This window comes from Oncorhynchus gorbuscha, linkage group LG02, assembly GCF_021184085.1.
Source record: "Oncorhynchus gorbuscha isolate QuinsamMale2020 ecotype Even-year linkage group LG02, OgorEven_v1.0, whole genome shotgun sequence".
Lineage (NCBI taxonomy): Eukaryota > Metazoa > Chordata > Actinopteri > Salmoniformes > Salmonidae > Oncorhynchus > Oncorhynchus gorbuscha.
The window spans coordinates 74,154,016-74,165,159 of NC_060174.1; positions in this window are offsets into that span (position 1 = coordinate 74,154,016).

Genomic DNA, 11,144 nt, shown 5'->3' on the forward strand with positions numbered 1-11,144 from the left:
TAATCCCAGATCATCAACCTGAAATGTCAGAAGTTCTGTTGGGTGTTTGATTGGACACAGCTGTTGCTCTACCTGGGATAAGGAATTCATTATTTACCATGTTACAGAGAAAGGCATTTGACCATACTGTAATGGAACTGGGTACAATATTGAACGTTTTTATTCTGTATTTCAGGTTTTCATTCAATATTGCTGTATAGCTTTTTCTAGGGAATTATGAAATGCATTTAGTATTCTTTGCATAAACAAAAACCTAACAGTTACTATAGTCTCATCGGGGAAAATATGTACATTCTGTTCTTTGCTCTATTTTTGAACATGCATCATTTCAGTTCAGTTTATAATTTCAGAAAGCTTTAACAATGTCAGGAATAATTGATTTGCTCAAGGTGTGGAAAATGCGGAACCCAAAGATAAGGAGAACAACTTCTATATTTAAAGCTTTAATAGACAGACAATAGACAGATGCATATGGGGAGATAGGCATGTTCCTCTGAGAGGTTTGTAGCAATCTGTCAATCTCCTCAAGGGCAGGCAGGCATAAATACCCTTTTCATCTGTTTGTTCTCCAAGTGTTCCGGGCCCCATTTAAAACCTTTACAGCCATTGGCCATTGGTCTCAGGGCACCTAGAGGTCATCTAGGATACCAGGTTCTGCTTCATGGTGACTCCTAACCTCTTGGAAGTCACTCGGGCTGAGTTCAGATTTAAGGGGGGGCCAAGAATGTAGATCTTAACACCCACCTAGTTGTCTATTAATGTACTGCATCAACAACAAAGCTCTATCAAATTGTAGATCAGTGATTGGCTTAAAAATGTGATTTTGGTTGGAATAATACTGTGAAATTGTGAAAAAATAATGCCCTTTTAATATGAGTGCTGTTTGAAAAGTCCGCCTGAAATTTCAGTCTGTTTTGGTGGGATGTTTTGGTGGGATGAGTTTTGACCTTCCATGGTGACATCACAATGTGGTAAATTAGTTACAGACCAATAAGAAAGAGAGTTCCAAACCTCTCTTCCAATAACAGCTCATTTTCAGTTTTCCTTTACCCACTCAGACCACTCTCAGACAGTCCTATCAAAATTCTTGCTTGAGAAATTGCCCTTTGCTAAGTAGCTATTATTGTTTATTTTGACCATTTTAAATGAAAACAATCACAGTAAGGTACTTAATTGTTACCGAGGAATGCCCCCAGGTGGTGAGGGTAGGCAACAACATCTCCTCCCCGCTGATCCTCAACACGGGGGCCCCACAAGGGTGCGTTCTGAGCCCTCTCCTGTACTCCCTGTTCACCCACGACTGCGTGGCCACGCACGCCTCCAACTCAATCATCAAGTTTGCGGACGACACAACAGTGGTAGGCTTGATTACCAACAACGACGAGACGGCCTACAGGGAGGAGGTGAGGGCCCTCGGAGTGTGGTGTCAGGAAAATAACCTCACACTCAACGTCAACAAAACTAAGGAGATGATTGTGGACTTCAGGAAACAGCAGAGGGAACACCCCCCTATCCACATCGATGGAACAGTATTGGAGAGGGTAGCTAGTTTTAAGTTCCTCGGCATACACATCACAGACAAACTGAATTGGTCCACTCACACTGACAGCGTCGTGAAGAAGGCGCAGCAGCGCCTATTCAACCTCAGGAGGCTGAAGAAATTCGGCTTGTCACCAAAAGCACTCACAAACTTCTACAGATGCACAATCGAGAGCATCCTGGCGGGCTGTATCACCGCCTGGTACGGCAACTGCTCCGCCCTCAACCGTAAGGCTCTCCAGAGGGTAGTGAGGACTGCACAACGCATCACCGGGGGCAAACTACCTGCCCTCCAGGACACCTACACCACCTGTTGTTACAGGAAGGCCATAAAGATCATCAAGGACATCAACCACCCGAACCACTGCTGCCTGTTCACCCCGCTATCATCCAGAAGGCGAGGTCAGTACAGGTGCATCAAAGCTGGGACCGAGAGACTGAAAAACAGCTTCTATCTCAAGGCCATCAGACTGTTAAACAGCCACCACTAACACTGAGTGGCTGCTGCCAACACACTGTCATTGACACTGACCCAACTCCAGCCATTTTAATAATGGGAATTGATGGGAAATGATGTAAATATATCACTAGCCACTTTAAACAATGCTACCTTATATAATGTTACTTACCCTACATTATTCATCTCATATGCATATGTATATACTGTACTCTACATCATCGACTGCATCCTTATGTAACACATGTATCACTAGCCACTTTAACTATGCCACTTTGTTTACTTTGTCTACACACTCATCTCATATGTATATACTGTACTCGATACCATCTACTGTATGCTGCTCTGTACCATCACTCATTCATATATCCTTATGTACATGTTCCTTATCCCCTTACACTGTGTATAAGACAGTAGTTTTGGAATTGTTAGTTAGATTACTTGTTGGTTATCACTGCATTGTCGGAACTAGAAGCACAAGCATTTCGCTACACTCGCATTAACATCTGCTAACCATGTGTATGTGACAAATAAAATTTGATTTGATTTGATTTGATTTGATTTAGATTTATATTGAGATCAAATCGGCTGCATTGGACCTTTTAAACACTCAAACACCTTGTGTATTTCCATTCTCTTTACAGTCCACCAATTCTAGTTAGAGATGGACCCAGTGTTTGAGAGATCTGTGGGTGGCTCCTCCAAAGCCAGCCTTGCCGTACCTCCTCAGAACCACAGTGACCCAGTAGCGCTGTTCTGAGATCTGCAGTTGCTGCTGAGCTGCCGCCCTCTGTTCATCCCTCTCTACTGCCATCTGGTGGCCGTGGCCTGCGTGGGCAGCACCCTCCAGCTAGCGTTCATCTTGACAGACAGACACGAAGCCGCACAACGCCACCAACTTCTTCATAGCGAACCGTTACTACACAGGCCTATCATTAGGAATTAGGTAGAGTTTTTACTATGAAATCTCGCGTCTTGTGACGGCCGGCCGCCCAACAACCTGCCCGCTTGAACCTATCCCCTCCTCTCTTCTCCAGACCATTTCCGGAGACCTTCTCCCTTACCTCACCTCGCTCATCAACTCATCCCTGACCGCTGGCTACGTCCCTTCCGTCTTCAAGAGAGCGAGAGTTGCACCCCTTCTGAAAAAACCTACACTCGATCCCTCCGATGTCAACAATTACTGACCAGTATCCCTTCTTTCTTTTCTCTCCAAAACTCTTGAACGTGCCGTCCTTGGCCAGCTCTCCCGCTATCTCTCTCTGAATGACCTTCTTGATCCAAATCAGTCAGGTTTCAAGACTAGTCATTCAACTGAGACTGCTCTCCTCTGTATCACGGAGGCGCTCCGCACTGCTAAAGCTAACTCTCTCTCCTCTGCTCTCATCCTTCTAGATCTGTCGGCTGCCTTCGATACTGTGAACCATCAGATCCTCCTCTCCACCCTCTCCGAGTTGGGCATCTCTGGCGCGGCCCACGCTTGGATTGCGTCCTACCTGACAGGTCGCTCCTACCAGGTGGCGTGGCGAGAATCTGTCTCCTCACCACGCGCTCTCACCACTGGTGTCCCCAGGGCTCTGTTCTTGGCCCTCTCCTATTCTCGCTATACACCAAGTCACTTGGCTCTGTCATAACCTCACATGGTCTCTCTTATCATTGCTATGCAGACGACACACAATTAATCTTCTCCTTTCCCCCTTCTGATGACCAGGTGGCGAATCGCATCTCTGCATGTCTGGCAGACATATCAGTGTGGATGACGGATCACCACCTCAAGCTGAACCTCGGCAAGACGGAGCTGCTCTTCCTCCCGGGGAAGGACTGCCCGTTCCATGATCTCGCCATCACGGTTGACAACTCCATTGTGTCCTCCTCCCAGAGCGCCAAGAACCTTGGCGTGATCCTGGACAACACCCTGTCGTTCTCAACCAACATCAAGGCGGTGGCCCGTTCCTGTAGGTTCATGCTCTACAACATCCGCAGAGTACGACCCTGCCTCACACAGGAAGCGGCGCAGGTCCTAATCCAGGCACTTGTCATCTCCCGTCTGGATTACTGCAACTCGCTGTTGGCTGGGCTCCCTGCCTGTGCCATTAAACCCCTTCAACTCATCCAGAACGCCGCAGCCCGTCTGGTGTTCAACCTTCCCAAGTTCTCTCACGTCACCCCGCTCCTCCGTTCTCTCCACTGGCTTCCAGTTGAAGCTCGCATCCGCTACAAGACCATGGTGCTTGCCTACGGAGCTGTGAGGGGAACGGCACCTCAGTACCTCCAGGCTCTGATCAGGCCCTACACCCAAACAAGGGCACTGCGTTCATCCACCTCTGGCCTGCTCGCCTCCCTACCACTGAGGAAGTACAGCTCCCGCTCAGCCCAGTCAAAACTGTTCGCTGCCCTGGCCCCCCAATGGTGGAACAAACTCCCTCACGACGCCAGGACAGCGGAGTCAATCACCACCTTCCGGAGACACCTGAAACCCCACCTCTTTAAGGAATACCTAGGATAGGATAAGTAATCCCTCTCACCCCCCTAAGTTTTAGATGCACTATTGTTAAGTGACTGTCCCACTGGATGTCATAAGGTGAATGCACCAATTTGTAAGTCGCTCTGGATAAGAGCGTCTGCTAAATGACTTAAATGTAAATGTAATGTAAATGTACTACTTGTTTGTATAGTGAATAAGTAGTCAAAACACTACAGGTAGACTACACCGGCTTTTCAGTAGTGATCAGTAGAGTTTTGCAGCTCGTGGCTGCACTTCCTGTGCTCTTGACCGCAGAAGAAGATATAAAAGGTTGCTGGCATCATTGATAAGTTCACATCTGTCACACTCTCTTTATAACTCTCAAATGATGTACTGTACATCACTGATATTCTGCCTCGTCTATGAATGTGTGTTTGCCAATGATCTAGATTGTCATTGTGCATGTGTGTCATTATCTTCCACAGCATACATCAGTTTTTGTTATCTTTCCACAGGCTGTTACAAGTGAATATGTAAAGTAACATTTAACGTTTGAGGCAGCGTTTCCCAGCTCCAGTCCTCCAGTACCCCCAACAGCACACATATTTGTTGTAGCCACAGACAAACTCACCTCATTCAACTCATTGAGGGCTTGATGATTCGTTGACAAGTTGAATCAGGTCTGCTTGTCCAGGGCTAAAAGAACATGTGTACTGTTGTGTATTGGAGGACTGGAGTCAGGAAACACTGGTTTAAAGGCAGGGATGGACTCCAGTCCTTGGGGCCTGATTGGTGTCACACTTTTCCCCCAGCAAACACACCTGACTCCAATAATCAATTAATCATGATAGTCAGTTTAGAATGCAATTAGTTTAATCCACTGTGTTTGCTAGGGATGGGGAAAAAGTGACTCCACTTCAGCCCCCGAGGACTGGAGTTGCCCATTCCTGGTGACATATCTCTAAGCAGACATATCTTTTCATTATGTTTGCACCATAGATGTACCAAACAGTGAACAAACAGGTTTCCTCCCAATAATGTTGACTCTGCATTGGAACTTTAAGTTCAACCATGTGAACTCTGTGACATTCTACATTCTCCCCTTACTTCTCTCTACATAAAGCCTGACAGGGCTGCCTAATGCAGCAGTCCCACACAGGGGAGAGAAAAGGCTCTCAAAAGAGCATTCTCAGGTCATGAACTGTGAAAAATTCTCAAATACTCCAAAGGTCATGCAGGCTGATGTAAGCTCCACTGAAGGTACAATGTAGATCTGCAGTGTTCTCTGTTCCCTCTGCTGACTATCAGTCCTGCTAGCTGGGATGTATAGTAAGTGTGAGCCTCCTAACATGCCAATCACCAGAAGAACTTAAGCCTTGTTCACACTTGTTCACACTGCAGGCCTTAATGCTCAAATCAGTTTTATTTTCAAATCTGTTTTGGAATATTGACTGTCCAAACAGCAAGTTGCAAGTGACCAAATCGGATTTGAGTGTGTGTTCAGACAGCAGTCATTTGCTGACATGGCCACGGTAGTTGACATTGTAACAATGGGTGTGTTGCAGTGGTGTAGACTGATTGGTGGTGGTGCTCCTGCTTCCCATCACTCAGAAGTTGTGTAGCAAGCTAAAGTGACAACAATGGCTGCCATGGATGTTTCCCAGTTGCTTTGAATGTTCAACATCATAGTGTGAGACCACTTTTAAAGCCTCAAAGGATCAAATGATCCAACTTTCAAAACAAGTCATTTTTGGCCATCAGTCAACTAGCTAGCTAGGTAGCTTCTAGCGTTTTAGCGTTCTAGCACATTCACTCATTTGTTTGTAAACTAATAACAAGCTAGTTGGCTACCACATGTTCTTGTTAAACTGTCAACAGAGTAACTAGCAAGCAACAAGATATGCCAAATAACAGTCTAGAAACTACTAGAGGGCAAATAAATCAGATTTGACTGCTCAGACACGAGTCGCATGGCCAGGAATCAGATTTGTATCTGACTTCTAACCACCCACAAAGGAAATATCTGATTCCTTGTAGGATTCAAGTAGGATTAGCAAAATAATTGCACAATATGATAGATCCAATGAGATTCGGAAAAGACTTCGGGTTCCCAATCATTTACAGTAGCAGTGGTTTGACTGTGTACACCTTTCCATTGTAAGGGATGATCATGTGGTATAGTAATGGACAGTGATCACGAGTGAAACATCTGATCTGAAGTCAGCCCTGGCCTTTGCGCAAGCAAACTTGAAAAGGCAACATCATCCGCTGACAGCATAAAACGCTGATAGAATAAAATACAGGAGGCATATACTGTATTGTGTACACACAGCATAAGGAACAGTACAACAATTCAGTGCATACGCTTTCCTTACAATTTCATAATAACGCAGATTCAATCTCATGCCAAGCGCCATAGCAGGCGTTTCTCTATTTAATCTGATAAACGAGGCATGGGATCATCTGTATTACTAATTAGCATGGAAGGAAACAGCGGGGAGAGGAGGTGCAGGCAGACAGAGCTCCTTCACATCACTTCAGCCTCAGCTTAACATAGAGGAGGACCATACTTACCAGCCCTGAAGGGCCCTCAAGATCCTGATCAATGGTAAATACACATACATGCACATTGCACAAAGGCATAATTACACAAATATTGCTGCTACAGACACACACAGTGTGTGCATGACATTCTAATCAGAGCCATTTTAGTTGATAATGTACGTGGTTCACATGCACAAGCTTTCCCTTCTGCCAACCATCATCACACAGGCATGCTAATAAAAGAGACTGGATCTATGCTACTATCGTATCACTATACTGGTATGTCTGGAACTCAACTGTCTCCCGTTTAAACTCATGGTTGAACTTCATACACCTGACATCTTTTGTGGAAGACATTTCCAAGTCATTTAATCCATAGGAGCCTAAGGATGTCCCAGTCAAGCACTGTGAGCAATCATGAAGAATCAGTCAACAAGGTTACCTCAAATCAAATGTAATTTGTCACATACACGTGTTTAGCAGATGTTATTGCGGGTGTAGCAAAATGCTTGTGTTTCCAGCTCCAACAGGGCAGTAATATCTAACAAGTAATATCTAACAATACACACAATCTAAAGGAAAGGAATGGAATTAAGAATATATCAATATTTGGATGAGCAATGTCAGAGCAGCATAGACTAAGATACAGTAGAATAGGATAGAATACAGTATATACATATGAGATGAGTAATGCAAAATAAGTAAACATTATTAAAGTGACAAGTGTTCCATTATTAAAATGGCCATTGATTTCAAGTCTATGCAGCAGCCTCTAATGTGCTAGTGATGACTATCTAACAATCTGATGGCCTTGAGATAGAAGCTGTTTTTCAGTCTCTCGGTCCCAGCTTTGATGCACCTGTACTGACCTCGCCTTCTGGATGATTGCGGGGTGAACAGGCAGTGGCTCAGGTGGTTGTTGCCCTTGATTATATTTTTGGCCTTCCTGTGACATCGGGTGCTATAGGTGTCCTGGAGGGCAGGTAGCTTGGGCAGACCGCACCACCCTCTCTGGAGAGCCCTGCGTTTTCGGGCAGTGCAGTTGCCATACCAGGCAGTGATACAGCCCGACAGGATTCTCTCAATTGTGCATCTGTAAAAGTTTGTGAGGGTTTTAGGTGCCAAGACAAATTTCTGCGCTGTTGCACCTTCTTCATCACACTGTCTGTGTGGGTGGACCATTTCAGTTTGTCAGTGATGTGTGCACAGAGGAACTTGAAGCTTTCCACCTTCTCCACTGCTGTCCCGTCGATGTGGATAGGGGGGTGCTCCCTCTGCTGTTTCCTGAAGTCCACAATCAGCTCCTTAGTTTTGTTGATGTTGGGTGAGAGGCTATATTCCTGGCGCCACACTCCCAGGGCCCTCACCTCTCTGTAGGCTGTCTCGTCATTGTTGGTAATCAGGCCTTCTACTGTTGTGTCGTCTGCAAACTTGATGATTGAGTTGGAGACGTGCGTGGCCCCGCAGTCATGGGTGAACAGGGAGTACAGGAGGTGGCTGAGCACACATCCTTGTGGAGGTGTTGTTTCCTATCTTCAACACCTGGGGGCGGCCTGTCAGGAAGTCCAGGACCCAGTTGCACAGGGTGAGGTTCAGATGATCAGCATAGTCAATGAGCAGCATTCTTACATAGGTATTCCTCTTGTCCAGATAGGATAGGGCAGTTGTGATGGCAATTGCATCGTCTGTGGAATTTTTTGGGCAGTAAGCAAATTGAAATGGGTCTAGGATGTCAGGTAAGGTAGAGGTGATATGACCCTTGCCTAGTCTCTCAAAGCATTTCATGATGACAGAAGTGAGTGCTGCGGAGCGATTGTAATTTAGTTCAGTTACCTTTGCTTTCTTGGGTACAGGGTCAGTGGTGGACATCTTGAAACTGTGGGGACAACAGACGGGGATAGAGAGAGATTGAGTGAATATGTGAGCACTCCACCTCAGTATGATTCAGTGACATCATAGCCAGGTTTTTTTTTTTTAAGTATGACGGTGGTGCGGCACTATAGTTATAAAACCACCAGGTGGCATCAGATGATTCAGATAGTAAACAGTGAAACCTGATGAGACAGAGTAGTAGTTACCCAGAGCAGTCACGCTTGACAAGCTGTAGATGTCGTCGACAGTGAATTATTGATGGGTTTCAATGGCACCTTCAATGGTCCCCAACTATTTAACCCACACATTAGGCACACGAGCAGAGTTTCACCTCTTTACCTCGATGGGGTTCTCGCGCTCTCTGAAATAACCATACCTAAAGGTTAGAAATATGGGTTTGAGATTGAGAAGCAATACCTTATAGTGAAATAATGTTCACGTATGGAGTGTGTACAAATATACTTTGTTTTAATATCACAAATAAATCTCCTGTCACAGAATGACAGCTAAATAGGGAATTAAATGATAATAGAACAAACACACAGTGAGATCTTCCTGTACATTTTGCTCCATGATTAGGAAAGTGGTGTGTTCACTCACACATGCACACAGACAATCACAGGAGGTCTGGACAATTTTAGGATATTTAATTTATTAACTATGATACAGATCACATAAGGCCTTCATCTTCATTACACCATTCTCAGTCAGACAAATTACATGGTTTGCTGTAGATGCACAGTACTTCATCTTTCACTTGTTTTAAGCTACTGTATTTCACTTTCATTGTTCTCACACTAATTTCATGTTTTAAAATAATGAAAATGGTTGAACCTTCTCCCTTGGTGTGTTCTTAAATCATGCACTAAACTGAAGTGGCCTTAAACCATTCACAAAATTGTAAAAATGTACTTTCAATCATTGAAATACACACAAAAAAATGTTTTCTACCATTGACTAAAGGGCAAAGTGTTAGACCCCCTAACATACAAATAAACAACCATTTTACTATAGTAGAATCTCTTCTTTTTCTCTCCCATTTCCCAGCAGATCTGTCAGAGTTGTGTAGAAAATGAAGTGATGCAGCCAAATAAGTCCTCTGAGCCAAAGACACATTCTACTGGGACAGTTTGTTTTCCTATCCATCTCCCATCTGATCTTTTGTTCGTCTGGTAATACTGTACTGCACTGCCCTAGACTGGGTGAGGAGTCACTGCAGCGTTAGTCCATCAATCAGAGATAACTGCCTCCCACAGCAGGAAAACCCCTAAGATAAGTACCAGAGAGTGATCCCAAGTATTAATTAGTTGACCCTCATTACAACCAATAGCTTTGACTGATCTGTTCTGAACTGGCAGCATGAGCAACATCCAAGATGGCTGACATCGAGTACAGCCATGCCTCCTGGCCAATCCTCCATCATCCCCAGAAGATGCCAGTGGCACTCCTCTCATGGGGCAACATTCATCTGATAGAAGAATCCAGAATATAGTAGGAGTATTCATTCAACTACTTTACATTGACTGCATGTTTGTTTTCTACAAGAGAGAGGACAGTTAAACACCAACATAAACCCCATAGTATACTGGAGCTACAGTAGTTACTCTTGCTTTGTTGACATTCCTGAGCATGAGTCCAGACACACGTGCTCCATCTCTATAGGATATACTATACTGTTATTACTGTACTGTAGTTAATTGCAGTGGCAGTGTTTTCTGTATGCACACCTTGCTTCAGTTTAAGGTCCTTAATATTAGATGAGTACAAAGAGCTCAATTGGCTAGATACCCACAGCAACATATCCAGCAACCTATCATTTTGCAATAGGGCAGTGGTTTCCATGGCCACCAGATAGCACAGTGGAACAGACACAGTAAGCGTAGAGGCCTGGCCTGGTATTTTGATTTATTTTACCTTCATTTATTTAAGAACAAATTCTTATTTTCAATGACAGCCTAGGAACAGTAGGTTAACTACCTTGTTCATGGGCAGAACGACAGATTTTTACCTTGTCAGCTCGAGGCTACCTGACACCCCCAGTATGACTAACCTCGCCCTTGTCATGCTACTGTCTGATGTTACTGTGTTTTCATTCCCCATAATCAATCATCAATGTGGCCAATTTAATCATGAACCCCTAACTTATGGAGTGGATCTGACATCTCAACCAAGAGCATTCCTCTCCTGGATCCTAAAGGGTCTGATTAACTGACCCTGGCTCAAACTCACTTTCTTAAACACTACCACTCAAACCAGGTGACTTCCTTA